The sequence below is a fragment of the Stenella coeruleoalba genome (genome assembly GCF_951394435.1).
Source record: "Stenella coeruleoalba genome assembly, chromosome: 5".
NCBI classification, from domain to species: domain Eukaryota; kingdom Metazoa; phylum Chordata; class Mammalia; order Artiodactyla; family Delphinidae; genus Stenella; species Stenella coeruleoalba.
Window position 1 is genome coordinate 54,238,484 of NC_137150.1, and position 19,372 is coordinate 54,257,855.

Consider the following 19,372-nt stretch of genomic DNA (forward strand, 5'->3'; position numbering starts at 1 on the left):
CATTGGTTTAAAGGGCTATTTAAATGTGCCTTAATTACACGTTCCTTCAATAGAAAGGAATTACATTTTAAACTGCTAATCCATGTGTTGAGTGGAAGGGAAATGGGTCTATATATTCCAAAAGATAGATCCGCAACCTAATGGTTCAATCACAGGAGCATGGATGCAACCCAGGAGAAAAAAATAGTGTGACATTTGAGCAAAGAAATATTCTACCTAGGTGCACTAGTGAATCTGTATTTCTTGCATGAGTTTAAATTGGTAGTTTAAAAAAGCCTCATTAGAATTGCTATTCAGAAAGTTCTCAGTTTTAAGCACCCCATTAAGTATAAATATTTTTAAGCTAAGTGTGTTATTATATGCAATTTAGAATTTCAAGTGATGTAAATTTAAAGTGGAGTTGCAAAAGAAAGTTTTTAAATGTCACCAATTTTGATCACCACAATGTCCACTGAATTTTCTGTCTTCCCTTTCTAAATATACTCTAGCAATGGGATTAGGATTTTTTTTTCTTTTTAATCCCGAGAAAGTAATTTTAAGATCTAGTCTTCTCAATATACATTTATCTGTTAATCAGCCAGAGTTTTATTTCCATAATAACATTCCATTACCCTTCAAAGATGTACACTGAAGTGCCTTTAGCATTCCTGGGACCACCAAGAATCTTGAGAGCTTGCTGACTGTGAGATGACATATTTCTTAAAGACATTTATAGTTTCATACTCAGATTGTATCTGAATTTACAAAGCAAAGGATTAAATTGAGGCACTTTCAGGTAGCATTCAAGAGAAAGCTGCTTTCAAATTTTAATATGTTCTGGTTAGCTTGTGTTTGAATTATATAGTTATATAGTTTTCTATAACCAAAATGGTAATTTTGATGTTTTTAGCCAAAATACAATCATCGAGGCCAAAGAAAAGTATGTCTACTCTAACTCCTTAAGCAGGATCTGTCAAGAATTAACTCAGTTAATTGCAGTTAATCCAGGGCCTACATCTAGACAAAGATTTAAGGAGTGTAGACAGAGTCTAACAGTATTCCTTCTAATTCCTTAAACCAATACGCACTGAGGTAGCTTTTCTCAGAAGGAAGCAGATTTTATTTTCCAGTTGCTAATTAATATGTACCACCTCAGTCCCAAAAGGACCACACAGGTGCCTGTACCATGCCATATGTCATGTGCTTTATTCCAGCAAGCTCAAGAGATTAATATACAATCATTATTATGAATTATTATGTTGTATTGAAGTTAACGTAGGTCTTTTTTGTTCTAATTAAAGTACAAACTTGGCATCTGAACAGAAGCTTAGCTACAGAAGTAGAGTTAGAGTCTCTATTTTAATGAACTACGTCTATTTTTCAATCCAAATGTGTAATTATTTAATTATCTGGCCTGCTCAGTAAGTTTAACTCTCCAATTTCTTCAAACAATATTTATTCAATATAGTAATGACACAGACGGACATTCCTTGGAGTGTGCTTTATCTTTTGAAATTCTTAGCCATTGTTGAATCATGCTTTTAGTGTATGTGATAGTGTTTTATTAATATTAATAATGATTTGTCTACCTTTATATCAAGCTGCTGCAAATGGACTGCCTTATTCTGAAAGTCAGAAAAAATGCTATTGCTCTATAAAGACAAGTTTATCATATCTGTTTAACAAGAAATAAAATATTTTATTACACCATTGCAACTAGTCTGCAGGAAACAAAATGGCCAGATGGTTAATTGTAGCTCACATAATTCTATTCCAAAGATGTTATAAATAATTTCATTTATTAAGCTGAGATAGGTCTCTATTAGGTGATTTAGTATTTACATTTCACACAGGAAGGTTTAACGGCAACTATATCCCACATATTCAGACTGGCTACTTGGAGAATATGAATACAATTGTATTCAGAAAAGAAAAGAGCTTTCTAGGACACTTTGAAGGGCTAATTTGATTTTACAGACATCTAGAAAACTCAGCACATCACTGATAATAGTTTCAGATGTGTCTGGAATGTTAATATAAACCATGCATTTTTTTAGCCATGTCAGTAGTATAGCAATATTTAGATACATGAAATTTTATAATGAATAAAATTTCTCAGTTGTATAATAAAAAATATAGCCCTAAAATAGAGAATGGTGGTGAGCAGATTTATAAATTAACTTGGGATAAAATCTGGAGCACAATTTCTCTAATTAAATTTGCTTTGATTAAAAAACAAATCTCTTTCAAGGGGTGTCCCAATTACTAAATTGCACTGAACTGTTATAGTGTTGAGTATTCTTCAAAATAGATTATCATCTGTGATTTGGAAATATTTTCATTGTAAAGAAATTTATTGTCAGTGTCTTTGCTGTGATTGATTTTGAATGACTGATTTAGAGGCATGTGTCTGTAGTTTCTTAATTACTATATAGGGTTGAATGCCTAATTTCTATAATGTGTGGATGCCCATCAGGAATCCAGTGCATTCTATATTTAGATCAATTGTGATTTCAATTTATTTTACAACTTTTTATGTATTATTCACATGACTCAATATACAGCTTACTTAAAAAAGTATGTTGTGATCTGGAGTGACAAAAAATGGATTGGGACATCACATCCATTAAGAATATGAGTGAATATTTTATATTTTATAGTTGCTTAAATATTTGCACATAATTGAAAACACAGTACTATGAAATGAAGGCACCTTTTAAGGAATATTTTCTAATTCATAAATGCAATGTGTATGTACAGCAAAATGATCATATTTAAAATGCCCATTAAAAAAATATTAAATACAGTTGAAAATCACTGTTAACTGTTTTGTTATAAACATGCAAAATGAATTAGTTATTAGTATGTATTATTAATGAATTATCTTTATGTATTGTGTATTACACCCAAACAGAAATAAGCCTTGCTCAGGGAACACTCTAAGATTTTATCACTTTTTCTTTTTTTTCCTTCCATTCTTTTCTCAAACATGCAGTCCTCATATTGGGCCATTTAGGTTTGTAGTTTGTGCCAAGTTCTAACATCAAGTAGCAGCATTTGTATCAACTCCAGTGCTAAGGAGCTTTGTTTCTTCAAATTTGCTCTAAAAAATGTTGTCAGTTCTTTATTGCACAAAGGCATCTCTATTGCATGATGTAGCAGATTTCACTCAATTATTCATTCAGCAAATATTTACAGGGAGCCTATTCTAGGCCAGATACTGTATTAAGTGCTAGAGATACAAAAATGGTGAACACAGTTTTACCTTCTAGGACTGCACAGCCAAATAAAATATAAACTTCAGTTTAACTATTGGCAATACTAGATTCAGAGGGACTCACAGATAGTGTAGTTTATCACAAGGATAATGACAGAGCAGAGATAGTTTAAAGGCACCATGTGTTCAGGCTACATACCTAACTCGCTGGGCCTTCCTTAAGGTTCATTAAGACTAAAGCAGAATGTTCTTATCTCCAATATCGTTGCTGTATGATAACTAACATTTATTGGGGGCTTACCATTGCACCAGGTATACATATACACACACATAAAAATTTTGAAAAAATAATATGTATTATGTATATGTATATTCTACAGAATAACATATTATTCTAACCATGAAGTAAAATTTAAATATACAAAATTATATACATATCCATGAATAGCATATATGTATTCAAAGTATAAAACTACAGACTGAAAAAGTAAATATCTAATTTGATTCATGGTAGGAGGGAAACAAGTGCTAAGGATAGGGGTACAGAGTACAATTTAACAGTCATTTCTTTTTTTACAGAAAAAGGAATTGAAGCACATACAATAAAATGGAGGAGTGCTAGATAAGATTTTCTTCTCATTTCTTTATATCCCCCTCGTCAGTTTGGGTGGTGGATATATATGTGTTTGTTATGGAATTCTTACTAGTTTTCTGAATAAAAAATAAAATTCTCAAAGTAACAAATTCCTAATAAGATGGTCTGATCCTGGAGCTCACACTTATAACCACTACCCTAATCTGCCTTTCTAAAGGACACAATTTTTTAAACTCAGTTCCTTTCCTCTCTCCTCCTTCAATTGTACTAATCTTATAAAGGCAGAGGCTTTCTTACAAGGAATTCTCTGACATCCTAAGTGCTCACAGATAGAATTTCAGCACAGTTATATTTCTTGTACAATTTGCTCCTCTTCAAAATTCTTCCTTGTGTTAGTAAATACACTCGATTCTCTAACTAAAAATAGGAATCTTCCTTGATCCTTGATTTTCCTCGCTTCCTACTTCCAATCTATCAGCAAGTTGTATTGGCTTTGCTGTAAAATATAGCCCAAACTTGAGATTTCTCCATCTCCACTGCCACCATTCTACTCAATGCCAACCTCTCCTCTTCCCTGCACTGCACTAAACATAATAAGTATTTAAAGCAAAGGGGATTTTAAAAAGGAAAATGATTACAAAATTATCGAAAGGGCTAACAAAAATGTGAAGCTACCATTTCTCAGAGATCAGTAACTGCAGGAAACCACTACTGACCTGCACGCAGGAGCAGCATAAAGGAGGAAACCTGTGATGGCCCGGGAACCAACATTCTACTCACACTCTTGGAAACTTTACTGCTGCTGGTGGTGGAACCACTGCTCACAGGGCTTAAAGAACCACCACAAGGTTGCTGAGTCTGGGAGTCTGCACTTCCTCTACCTCCCCTACTAGAAGCAGGAAAAAAAATCTTCCACACTTCTTTGACTTCTACTCTCTTCTGAGTGCCTCTCCTTGGCAGATCAAACTGGAATCCAGCTGGCATGAGAGGCTCTGAAATGTGAGTTTCTGCTTCCAGCCCCAGCATTCTAGGGGAGGATGTCAGTGGGTGGGCATGGGACCAAGTCCACACACATCATGGCTACTGCAATCTCCAAATGGCTCTCTGTTCTTCTTTGAATGTATGAATGAATGAACATACCTAACTCATCCATACATATGTATTAAGATCCCTTGATTATTTTCCCCCAAATCTATGGATGTCACTTAATCTATAATAAAATAACTTGAAGTGACTTTAGTGTAATTTCCCTATACCACTTCATAACAAAATGACTAGCTCCAAGGCAGAGCTAAGAGAGCAAAAGACATGTAAGCACATAGCTGTAGTAAAGCCTTAAGTCTTATAATGGAGACCTAAAGAAGGTGATAAGAGAGCAGAGAGTAAAAATACTTAAATCCTATAGAAGCCAAGAAAGGTTTCTCAGGAGAAAATATTTGAGTTGAGTCTGAAGAGTGAATAGAAGTTCTGTAGGGGAAAAGGAGAAGAATGTCATTCCAGAAATAGGGAGCAGTATATGCAAGCCACGCCAGAAACAAAAGACAGGGCATTCCCATACTTTTCTCCTTTGAAGTCTATTTCTTTTATCTCAGCTTCAGCAAAAATTATGATTTAATACTGTGGTTTTTGTGGGAAGAGCAACCTTTAGACTGCTTATTTACTATTGATAGTTTAGATACTACTCGGGATTATAAAATACTTAAAGTGACTAAGTTACATATAATACATATTGAAGAGATTTCCATCACAGTAGAGAAGTCATAGTGGTTTCCCACCATCTTCAGCATAAAATCCGTATGTCTTTTGATGATATTCAAGATCCTCCACAGATGACTCCCACCCCTACCTCTTCCTCTGTGTTTGCCTTTTCTCCCTCTCATGTCTTATATACCAGCCAAATTGAAGGGCCTGAATTTTTCCAACTTGTGCTGCACTTTCTCAATACCTGTGTGACTGCTTTCGTTCTTTCAATAAGGCACCCCCCAGCTCCCAATTCCCATACGATGCACATCTTTCTTTTCCAAAATAAATCTTATGAAGTCATCTCAAACTTCTGTAAAAAGTTATTCAAACCTCCCTTATAGCACAAAAGAAAAAAAAAAGCTCACACTCATACCTGTATCCCTGCATCTTTAGATGCAGAGGGACAAAGAATCACTAAACAGTTGAAAGAAGCCTAAAACAGAACTGAAAAAAAAATCAACAGATGCCTAAGAAAAAAGAGGTAATTCAAGGAAAAGAAAATCTCCCCAAACTGTTAATCAATATGTATGATAATTTGAGGAGATATTATTTTCACAAAATATAATGGCAATAATCATAAAGCAAGGAAGGTTCTTAAAAAATAAAATATGATTATGAAAATAGTTCATAAAATAAATGTAAGAAGCTACTGTTCACAGTGACATATATATATATTTATATACATAAATTTATATATATTTATAAATTTATATATATATATATATAAATATGTGTGTGTGTGTGTGTGTGTGTGTGTAAGGAAGCAAATATAGCAGAGAAGGAAAAAAACAAATATCAATCCAGGAAGTCCAACAATAATAAATGAATCAACCAGTTCTCACATTCGTAAAGAATTAAATGTTTTGAAAGCCTACAAATAATAAATGTGGAGGGGGTGTGGAGAAAAGGGAACCCTTCTGCACTGTCAGTGGGAATGTAACTTGGTTCAGCCACTATGGAAAACAGTATGGTGGTTCCTTAAAAAATGAAAAATAAAGCTACCATATAATCCAGCAATCCCACTCCTAGGCATATATCCAGAAGGGATGAAAACTCTTAAATCAAAAAGATACGTGCACCCCAATGTTCATGGCTGCACTATTTACAATAGCAAGACATGGAAGCAACCCAAATGCCCAACAACAGACAATTAAGAAAGCTGGTATATATATACACAATAGAATATTACTCAATCATAAAAAAGAATGAAATACTGCCATTTGCAGCAACAAGGATGGACCTAGAGAATATCATACTAAGTGAAGTCACACAGAAAAAGAGAAATATTATACCTTATCACTTACATGTGGAATCTAAAAAATAACACAAATGAATTTATATGCAAAACGGAAAAAGACTCACAGACATGGAAAACAAGTTTACGGTTACCCAAGGGGAGAGGGAGGCAGGGAGGGATAAATTAGGAGTTTGGGATTAACAGAGACACAAACTACTGTACATAAAATACATAAGCAAGGAGCACTTAGTATATAACATAGGGAAAATATTCAATATCTTGGAATGACCTATAATGGAGAACAATCTGAAATTATATATATATGTAAAACTGAATCACTTTGCTCTACACCTGAAACTAAACACAATATAGTAAATCAACTGTACTTCACTAGTAAATAAATAAATAATAAAATGTAAAAATTAAAAAAAAGAAATAATTGTTTTGGAAATTATTCTCCCGCTATAAACAACTAGAAAACAAGACCCACTATACGAAACAAATATTTTTCTGGACATTAGACAATAGGCAACCCAGAAATAAGATGCCTGAGGGAAGGTGAACAAGTAATGTGAGCCCTGTTATTGCCCCTGCTTACTGCCTAAAGGCAGTAGGTTAATTAAATACAAAGATGAGAATAATAATGGGGGGAGGATATTGGACAAAGAGTTTTCAATATCTGGAGACAGGAACCTTTGATACTGATTTATATATGTTGGGCGGACTTCCAGGAAGCTACTAAAAAAGAATCACCAGAAAACAAGAGTCTGAACAAGCTCTGGGTTGGGACTAGTAGAGAGAATTTGTAATATCCAGGGACTTGGGAAGAGTAGTCAAAAGGATAACTCCTTTGTAGCAAGCAAAACTAATCCTAGGTCAAAGGCTGCTCTGGACACTTCCAAATCAAGCTAAAACCAAGCCTTAAAAGGATTAAACTAACCCTTAGTAATTTAACTATATGCCTGAACAAAGCACAACACACTAGGAATACAAGAAAATCTAGTATCCCAAAATGTAAGAGCTACATACAATGTGAAGCATCCAATAAGAAACTGTCAGGCATGCACAGGAGCAGGAAAATACGACACATAATAAGAGTAAAAAACAATCAATGGAAAGAAACCAGAAATAAAAAGTTAGGGAACTAGCAGATAACTATATTAAAAGTATATTATAACTTTCTCCCTATGATCAAAAATATAAAAGAAATATAAAATTTATGAGGAGGTTATTAAAGGAGGTTTATTAAAGACTTAAACTTCTAGAAATATGGAGAAATAAAAGATACACATATATACTCAAAGGATTAATAGTAAATTACATACTGAAGAAAAAAAGTGAAATTAAAATCTTGCAATATTATCTACCCAAAACAAAGTAGAGAGAGAAAGAACAAATACTGAAAGAGAAAAATATACAGAGCAACAGTGACCTGTAAGTCGATGTCAAGTGATCTTATATAGCAGAAAATGCAACTGGTGGTATAGAAGGAGAAGAGACATGGAGAGCAGGTGTAAATGTTTGTAGAAACAATGAAATAATGACCAAAATTTATCAAATGATGAAAATTATAGACCTATATTTTCAAAAAGCTAAACAATCCACAAGTGAGATAAACATAGAAAACACACAAAGGCAAAGATTGTCAGAGTGGTTAAAAAGCAAAAACCAAACTATATGCTGAATATAAGAACCTTGTTCCTTGACAAAGACGTGTACTTATGTTCATAAGAGAATTTTTCATAAACTGAGGACAACTCAAATGACCATGAACTGTTGAAATGATACAACACATTGTCATATATCCATAAAATGGGTACTATCCAGGAATAAAAAGGAGCAAATTATTGATATATACATTAACATGGATGACTCTCAAGAGCATTATGCTAAGTGAAATAAATCCTATTTAGAAGTCCAGTGTTGGGAGAAAATTCTCCATGACATTTCTATACATTTTGTGATAGCTTTTGTTAAGGACTCTCCAAGAATGTTTGCTATTCAAGGTCCTTAGAAGAAAGATAGAACGCCTTGTCCAAGTTAAAGGACAGATTTGTTTCCTGACCTGTATAATGATATTGTCTCCCCTTTGGGGCAAAGGGTGGGCATATTGCTGACAGCCTATTTACAAGATTGGAGGCTATAAATAGTAAATACATACTATTGCCTCAATTTCCCTAACACGAAATTCTTTAGATCATCTAAGGTAAAACAGTCAGTATTTTGATCATAATCAAAGTAAGCATAAAATTTATGATACACATAACACCATCAGCTCACTTGGGAATTGTAATTCTCACTTCCTTAGGTTACCTATGGGGCTAACCTGGCTAGGGATCCTTGATGTATTCTTATTTAGAAGCCTTAGTCTCTTTAGGGCACCTGGTGTGTGAAAGGCTGTAGCTAAAAATTGTTCAGGAACTTCTCTCAAGTTACGTGTTCCTGAAGCCATCTTCTTAGTATACAACACTGGCCTTAAAACAAAAAGACAATTATTTTTCAGGAATAGCAAATCTAAAGTAGCTACCTAGGTACTTCTCTGCAAAACAATAATCTTTCACTGATACTGTTCTTTGAAATATGTGTGTGTTTGTACCAGTAGTCTCACCCCCTCACCAACAAGCTCCATGAGCCTATTTGACTTGCTCTCTCTCTAATATCTAGAGCTCAACTTGGTGCTCAATACATAATTTATTAAATGAATAGTTTCTCTAGAAAAGTACTGAAAATAATAAAATTTAAAAATTTGTTCCTATGTGAATTTAATATGTGAATTGTATATTCAGCAAAAAAAATACAGTGGTCTTTTGAAAAAGTTATTTTTAGCTTTGGTCATATTGATCATAATTTATATGAAAACAGGAAGTGATAGATAATAAATTGGAAAACAGGGCTTCTCTGGTGGCGCAATGGTTGAGAGTCCGCCTGCCAATGCAGGGGACACGGTTTCGTGCCCCGGTCCGGGAGGATCCCACATGCCATGGAGCGGCTGGGCCCGTGAGCCATGGCCGCTGAGCCTGCGCGTCCAGAGCCTGTGCTCCGCAACGGGAGAGGCCACAACAGTGAGAGTACCGCGTACCGCAAAATAAATAAATAAATAAATAAATAAATAAATAAATAAATAAATAAATAAATAAAATTGGAAAACAAACCAAATCCAAAAAGACTGGAATAAAGGAGTGAAATGGATCAAAACTTCAGCTGCATAGAATGCTTAGCTTAACATCAGTATAACTAAAAAAAATAAAATAAAATTTAAAAAGACCTGGTGTTAGTTGCTTTAATTTCTATAAGAGCAAATATGATGACTGTCAAAATGTGTTAATTTAATCTTACACTAAATTCATAGGAATTTAATGGAGGGCAAGGGAAGTGATGGCCCACATATTTCTAATGACAGAGCAAATAGAATGTTTTATTCAGTACTGTACACCAATTTAAAAGAACACAGATAAACCAGACTTTATCCAGAGGAGCATGACCAAAATGTTGAAAACTGAAGAAAACATACTGATTTCCAGCTAAAGGCAGAGATCTAAAAATACATGATAGTCTTTCTGATCCACCTTGTATCCCCCTAAATGACAGAAATGAATAACAAGAAAAAATTAACCTAAGTTGGAAGAGGTTCCCTGAGTGGACCAGAAACCATGAGAAATCCCAGAAATCCAAGAATGTATAGAGAAAAATAATATCAAAAAATGTGGCTATTATAGCCTCATTGAGGAAAACCAGAGCTAGAGGATAGCCAGGAGCAACAAGACGAGTGAAAATTGGGGACCACCAGCATTAGCATCCAGGTGGGTCCGCTTCTGCATACATTGCCTCCTCTTTCCCCATACAAGCCCCACTGGGGTATCTGCCTCTACCTTTAAGCAGTGGGTGAAGGAACATAGGTCAGAGAGACAGAAAAGCATTCTAAAGGACTGCCCATCCCAGAGACACACAGCCATGCTCAGACCAATGTGGTCCACACCTGCATACCATGGGGTTTAGTCCTTTATACAAATTCACCTTCTTCTCCAACCCTGGTACTGTTACCAAACCAGGTTCATTTGTGCAACATGCAGCAAGCCAGAACGCTAAGATGCCATGATTTGCAGCAAAGAGAAGGTTCATTCACACGGCAGCCAAGCGCGAAGACAGGAAAACAAATCTCAGAACCACGTCCCCTAAAGCGAGGGGTTATTTTTAAAATTAATTAATTAATTTATTTTTGGTTGCATTGGGTCTTTGTTGCTGCGTGTGGGGCTTTTCATTAGTTGAGGTGAGCGGGGGCTACTCTGCATTGCAGTGCGTGGGCTTCTCATTGTGGTGGCTTCCCTTGTTGCGGAGCATAGGCTCTAGGCGCATGGACTTCAGTAGCTGTGGCTCGTGGGCTCTAGAGTGCAGGCTCAGTAGTTGTGGCACACGAGCTTAATTGTTCTGCGGCATGTGGGATCTTCCCAGACCAGTGCTCAAACCTGTGTCTCCACCACTGTGGCAGGTGGATGCTTCACCACTGCACACAAGAGAAGCCCCAGGCAGGTGGTTATTCATAGGATACCAATAAAGAAGCAGGGTGGTCCAAGGTGTGGTGAGCGTGAGAAAAGGTGATTGGAAAAAGTGTGGCAATTGTGGTTCTGCACAGGCCACCCTTCAAAACTCTTCCATCCACAAGCCCCAGGAGAAGAGGATTCGTACAGGTAGAAGTGCACCTTCTAAAGTGGTTTTACCCATCTACCCTCCACGTCCTTCTCCTTTACAGCCCTCACGTCGGCCAGGCATTCCCCAGACCAAAATAAGGGATGAGGCTCGACTTGAGGGCCATCAGCCTAGTCAACCGGCTGCCTGGACTGTGGGGAGAAGGGAAGAGGCAGTATCGACGGCAGCTCCACCCCATGCCATTCCCCTCTGCATATTTTAATATGAAAGCATTTAGCAAGATCTGAGGATGGAGTTTTTGTCCCTCTGATGTCGAAAGATCACAGGGTGAACACTCCTGCATGCCTAGTTGGAGGGTGGGTGGTCTTATCCAGTCTTAACCAGCTCAGCTCCAACTAGATGCAGCTAACTCCGAATTCCTGAAAAACAACTCTGGCAAATATCTTTTTGTTTTGGTTACTTCCACGTGGAAGACAGGCAAGTCTTTGTAGCAGCAATTAAAACAACCTTAACTGGTGAAGGCAGGTGAAATGGATTTGACTACTGATTACCCAGGGTTTCACTACCCCAGACTGAAAAAACTAGAGGCAACAAGGTCTAAAAGAGAATTTCAACTACCAAGAGTAAGCAGATTGGAGTGTTATATTAAATATGTTTAAAAATTTGAGAACTATATGATGATGTTGCAGCCCTAAAATTCAATGAAGACAAGAGCTTCCATTAGGAATATGGCAGAAGCTTAGATCTGAATATCCTCACGTTCTTCTGGAAAAAAAGAGAAAGAAAAATAGAAAGCACACATATGTTTATTTAAACTTGACTAAAACTTACAAGCTCCAAATTGCACATAAGGGAACAAAGTCAGAGGCTGGCAGGAAGCATATACAGGGTCTAACCAATGGAAAACCTCAAAAACCTCTGGAAAATATTCACATTCAAAAAGAGTAGGAAGGCCTTCCCCCAGAGGTAAGTGCTATGCTCTTAGCCGAAACAAGACAGAATGTAAGCACAGAGGGGAGGGCGAGAGACTAAGGCTTCAAAATTCTTCATAGGATCCAGAGGAGGCAGAGCTCAGAAAACACCAGGAAAAAACCAAATGACAAGATCTGAGTCATTTGTTGATGGCAGCCTGTGAGAAAGTCAGGAAAGAACAGGGCTGGAGGGATAAGCCCTTCTGAACCATGACGGTTTCTGAGAATCAGAGAGTGTATACTCAGTGGTCCCATATTATCAGAAGGAAACAATCTATTGGTGTAGAAGGAGTACTGGGAGCCCTTGAGCCTGAAATCTGAAAAACTACTAGGGCTCCTCCATGCTTCTCTCTAGAATCCAGTGCTAAGAGTTCAAGAAAATCCAACTCAAACACTTATGAGAACAAAAAAGAATATGCATACAAAGACACTGTAAGTCAAAAGGAAAAAAAGTTTAAAAAAAAAGAGTACAATTTTCCTATAGATTAGTAAAAGTCTGTGGAAAATGATCCTTGTTCTCTCTCTATGGATTGATCAATTTATAATTCTCCCTACCTTGTCCCAGGACCAACACCATGAGAGGAAAATGTGGAAGACAGAAGAGAGACTGGGAGATACCACCCAACCTTCTCCTCCCTCCCTTTTCTGCTCCACACTATTGGAGCAAAAAGTCTATGTGCTGGGGAAAGAGGAAAATCTTTGAATCAAATACAATATTGAAATTTTGTAAGGTTTGAAACAAAGCCTCATCTAAAATGAGATTTTTTAATAAAAGTGAAAAAAAGAGACATATGCAATCACACAGAGATATCCTTCAGGAAGCCCCTGCTCGGCTGTTTACGGAGATTTGACAGAGAACAGTGGGAAGCAGTAATTGGCAAAATAAAATTTTTATTTTAATCAAATTAATCACACGATATCATTTAATTCTCATGACATGAGTGCAGGTTTTAATATTATCAGCATTTTATGGTCAAAAAATTCTTGGGCTCAGAAAAGTTAAGCTTGATCCTAAGTGAACTGGATGATATACAAATAAATTTTCCAAGTCCATGTGCCATGCTACTTTATTGTCCCTGCGCTTTGAAAAGTATTTACAACAGACATGGTTCATTCATATTATCCATTAACCTTATCTATTAATGTCTACCTTATCTATTAACATAATAAACTTTACCATATTCCAACATTTCAAAGTCATCTCTGTATTTCAATATTGATTTTAAATACTATGTTTTCCCTGAAACCTACAGTACCCCAGTTAGAACTGACCTTTGCCCACAGAACTGATGTCTTTCCCTCCCACAATTTCATAGAATGTTAAGATATTTGTTCTAGCCTACTTATGTTATTGTATGTGTGTCTGCTCTGTTCCCATCAGATATTATTCTTGGAATAGTGGCTCAATTTTCCTTTATATTACTCATGGTACCTAGTACAATATTTTGCACCTAGTAAGTATCCAAGTTTGTTTATTAAATAATGCATGCAGTATTTTTTTAATATCTTGAAGAATGGGGCAGAGTGCCTAACCTTGGTTTGACCCACAGACACTTATGCCCAATACTAGTTGTTCAGTAATTTATTTCTTTGAAGGAATGAATAGGCATTGTGTTCAAAAATATTAAAGATGGAGAAACGGGATTGGAACCAAGACGGCGGAGTAGGACATGCTCTCACTCCCTCTTGTGAGAACACCAGAATCACAACTAGCTGCTGGACAATCATCGACAGGAAAACACTGGAACTCACCAAAAAAGATACCCAACATCCAAAGACAAAGGGAGAAGCCACAATGAGACGGTAGGAGGGGCGAAATCAGAGTAAAATCAAATCCCATAACTGCTGGGTGGGTGACTCACAGACTGGAGAACACATACCACAGAAGTCCACCCACTGGAGTGAAGGTTCTGAGCCACATGTCAGGCTTCCCAACCTGGGGGTCCTGCAACGGGAGGAGGAATTCCTAGAGAATCAGACTTTGAAGGCTACTGGGACTGGATTACAGGACTTCGGCAGAACTGGGGGAAAGAGAGACTCCACTCTTGGAGGGCACACACAAAGTAGTGTGTGCACTGGGACCCAGGGAAAGGAGCAGTGACCACAGGGGAGACTGAACAAGACCTACCTGCTAGTGTTGGAGGGTCTCCTGCAGAGGCGGGGGTTGGCTGTGGCTCACTGTGGGGACAAGGACACTGGCAGCAGAAGTTCTGGGAAGTACTCCTTGGCGTGAGCCCTCCCAGAGTCTGCCATTAGCACCACCAAAGAGCCCAGGTAGGCTCCACTGTTTGGTTGCCTCGGGCCAAACAACCAACAGGGAGGGAAACCAGCCCCACCCTACAGCAGTCAAGGGGAAGAAAATTTTACTGAGCTCTGCCCACCAGAGCAAGAGTCAGCTCTACCCACTACCAGTCTCTCCCATCAGGAAACTTGCATAAGCCTCTTAGATAGCCTCATCCACCACAGGGCAGACAGCAGAAGCAAGAACTACAATCCTGCAGTCTGTGGAACAAAAACCACATTCAAAGAGAGAGAGACAAGATGAAAAGGCAGAGGGCTATGTACTAGATGAAGGAACAAGATAAAACCCCAGAAAAACAACTAAATGAAGTGCAGATAGGCAACCTTCCAGAAAAAGAATTCAGAATAATGATAGTGAAGATGATCCAGGACCTCGGAAAAACAATGGAGGCAAAGATCGAGAAGATGCAAGAAATGTTTCACAGAGACCTAGAAGAATTAAAGAACAAATAAACAGAGATGAACAATACAATAACTGAAATTGAAATTACACTAGAAGGAATCAGTAACAGAATAACTGAGGCAGAAGAATGGATAAGTGACCTGGAAGACAGAATGGTGGAATTCACTGCTGCAGAACAGAATAAAGAAAAAAGAATGAAAAGAAATGAAGACAGCCTAAGAGACCTCTGGGACATTAAATGCAACAGCATTCGCATTATAGGGGTCTCAGAAGAAGAAGAGAGAGAGAAAGGACCAGAGAAAATACTGAAGACATTATAGTCGAAAACTTCCCTAACATGGGAAAGGAAATAGCCACCTAAGTACAGGAGAGTCCCACACACGATAAACCCAAGGAGAAACAGGCCAAGACACATAGTAATCAAATTGGAAAAATTAAAGACAAAGAGAAATTATTGAAAGCAGCAAGGGAATAATGAAAAATAAAATACAAGGGAACTCCCATAAGGTTAACAGCTGATTTCTCAGCAGAAACTCTACAGTCCAGAAGGGAGTGGCATGATATACTTAAAGTGATGAAAACGAAGAACCTACAACCAAGATTACTCTACCCAGCAAGGATCTCATTCAGATTCGATGGAGAAATCAAAAGCTTTACAGACAAGCAAAAGCTAAGAGAACTCACCACACCAAACCAGCTCTACAACAAATGCTAAAGGAACTTCTGTAAGTGGCAAACACAAGAGAAGAAACGGACCTACAAAAACAAACCCAAAACAATTAAGAAAATGGTCATAGGAACATATATATCCATAATTACCTTAAACGTGAAAGGATTAAATGCTCTAACAAAAGACACAGGCTTGCTGAATGGACACAAAAACAAGACCCATATATATGCTGTCTATAAGAGACCCACTTCAGACCTAGGGACACATTCAGACTGAAAGTGAGGGGATGGAAAAAGATATTCCGTGCAAATGGAAATCAAAAGAAAGCTGGAGTAGCTATACTCATATCAGATAAAATAGACTTTAAAATAAAGAATGTTACAAGAGACGAGGAAGGACACTACATAATGATCAAAGGATCAACCCAAGAAGATATAACAATTATAAATACATATGCAGCCAACATAGGAGCACCTCAATACATATGGCAACTTCTACTTCTAACAGCTATAAGAGAAAATTGACAGTAACACAATAATAGTGGGGGACTTTAACACCTCACTTATACCAATGGACAGATCATCCAAAATGAAAATAAATAAGGGAACAGAAGCTTTAAATGACACAATAGACCAGACAGATTTAATTGATATTTATAGGACATTCCATCCAAAAACAGCAGATTACACTTTGTTCTCAAGTGCGCACAGAACGTTCTCCAGGATAGATCACATCTTGGGTCACAAATCAAGCCTCAGTAAATTTAAGAAAATTGAAATCATATCAAGCATCTTTTGTGAAAACAATGCTATGAGATTAGAAATCAACTGCAGGAAAAAAAACATAAAAAACAAAAACACATGGAGGCTAAACAATACGTTAATAAATAACCAAGAGATCACTGAAGAAATCAAGGAGAAAATGAAAAAATACCTAGAGACAAATGACTATGAAAACACGACGATACAAAACCTATGGGATGCAGCAAATGCAGTTCTAAGAAGGAAGTTTAGAACTATATAGGCCTACCTCAAGAAACAAGAAAAATCTCAAATAAAAAATCTAACCTTACCTAAAGGAACTAGAGAAGGAAGAACAAAAAAACCCCAAAGTTAGCAGAAGGAAAGAAATCATAAAGATCAGAGCAGAAATAAATGAAATAGAAACAGAGAAAACAATAGCAAACATCAATAAAACTAAAAGCTGGGTCTTTGAGACAATAAATGAAATTGATAAACCATTAGCCAGACTCATCAAGAAAAAGAGGGAGAGGACTCAAATCAATAAAATTAGAAATGAAAAAGGAGAAGTTACAACAGACACCGCAGAAATACAAAGCATCCTAAGAGACTACTACAAGCAACACTATGCCAATAATATGGACAACGTGGAAGAAATGGACAAATTCTTACAAAGGTATAACCTTCCATGACTGAACCAGGAAGCAATAGAAAATATGAACAGACCAATCATGAGTATTGAAATTGAAAATGTGATTAAAAATCTTCCAACAAACAAAAGTCCAGGACCAGATGGCTTCACAGGTGAATTCTATCAAATATTTAGAGAAGAGCTAACACCCATCATTCTCAAAGTCTTCCAAAAATTTGCAGAGGAAGGAACACTCTGAAACTCATTCTATGAGGCTACCAACACACTGATTCCAAAAACAGACACAGAGGGCTTCCCTGGTGGCGCAGTGGTTGAGAGTCCACCTGCCAATGCAGGGGACATGGGTTCGTGCCCTGGTCTGGGAAGATCCCACATGCCGTGGAGCGGTTGGGCCCGTGAGCCATGGCCGCTGAGCCTGCGCGTCCGGAGCCTGTGCTCCGCAATGGGAGAGGCCACGACAGTAAGAGGCCCACGTACTGCAAAAAAAAAAAAAAAAAAAAAAAAACAGACACAGATACTACAAAAAACAGAAAATTACAGACCAATATCATTGATGAATATAGATGCAAAAATCCTCAACAAAATACTAGCAAACAGAATCCAACAATACATTAAAAGAATCATACACTACGATCAAGGGCGATTTATCCCAGGGATGCAACGATTCTTCAATATATGCAAATCGATCAATGTGATACACCATATTAACAAATTTAAGAAGAAAAACCATATGATCATCTCAATAGATGCAGAAAAAGCTTTTGACAAAATTCAACACCCATTTATCATAAAAAACTCTCCAGAAAGTGGGCATAGATGGAAACTACCTCAACATAATAAAGGCCATATATGACAAACCCACAGCAAACATCATTCTCAATGGTGAAAAACTGAAAGCATTTACTCTAAGATCAGGAAAAACACAAGGACATCCACTCTCACCACTATTATTCAACATAGTTTTGGAAGTCCTGGCCACAGCAATCAGAGAAGAAAAAGAAATAAAAGCAATACATATTGGAAAAGAAGAAGTAGAAGTGTCACTGTTTGCAGATGACATGATACTATACATAGAGAATCCTAAAGATACCACCAGAAAACTACTAGAAGTAATTAATGAATTTGGTAAAGTTGCAGGATACAAAATTAATGCACAGAAATCTCTTGCATTCCCATACACTAATGATGACCAATCTGAAAGAAAAATTAAGGAAACACTTCCATTTACCATTGCACCAAAAAGAATAAAATACCTAGGAATAAACCTACCTATGGTGACAAAAGACCTGTATGCAGAAAACTATAAGACACTGATGAAAGAAATTAAAAATGATACCAACAGATGGAGAGATATACCATGTTCTTGGATTGGAAGAATCAATATTGTGAAAATGACTATACTACCCAAAGCAATCTACAGATTCAATGTAATCCCTATCAAATTACCAATGGCATTTTTTACAGAACTAGAATAAAAAATCTTAAAATTTGTTTGGAGACACCAAAGACCCCGAATAGCCAAAGCAGTATTGACAGACAAAAACAGAGCTGGAGGAATCAGACTCCCTGACTTCAGACTATACTATAAAGCTACAGTAATCAAGACAATATGGTACTGGAACAAAAACAGAAACATAGATCAATGGAACAAGATAGAAAGCCCAGAGATTAACCCACACACCTATGGTCAACTAATCTATGACAAAGGAGGCAAGGATATACAATAGAGAAAAGATAGTCTCTTCAATAAGTGGTGCTTGGAAAAACTGACACCTACATGCAAAAGAATGTAATTAGAACACTCCCTAACACCGTAAACAAAAATAAACTCAAAATGGATTCGAGACCTAAATGTAAGACTGGACACTACAAAACTCTTAGAGGAAAATATAGGAAGAACACTCTTTGACATAAATCACAGCAAGATCTTTTGTGATCCACCTCCTAGAATAATGGAAACAAAAATAAACAAATGGGACCTAATGAAATGTCAAAGCTTTTGCACAGCAAAGGAAACCATAAACAAGATGAAAAAGCAACCCCCAGAATGGGAGAAAATATTTGCAAATGAATCAATGGACAAAGGATTAATCTCCAAAATCTATAAACAGATCATGAAACTCAATATTAAAAAAACATTAACAACCCAATCCAAAAATGGGCAGAAGACCTAAATAAACATTTCTCCAAAGAAGACATAGAGATGGCCAAGAAGTACAT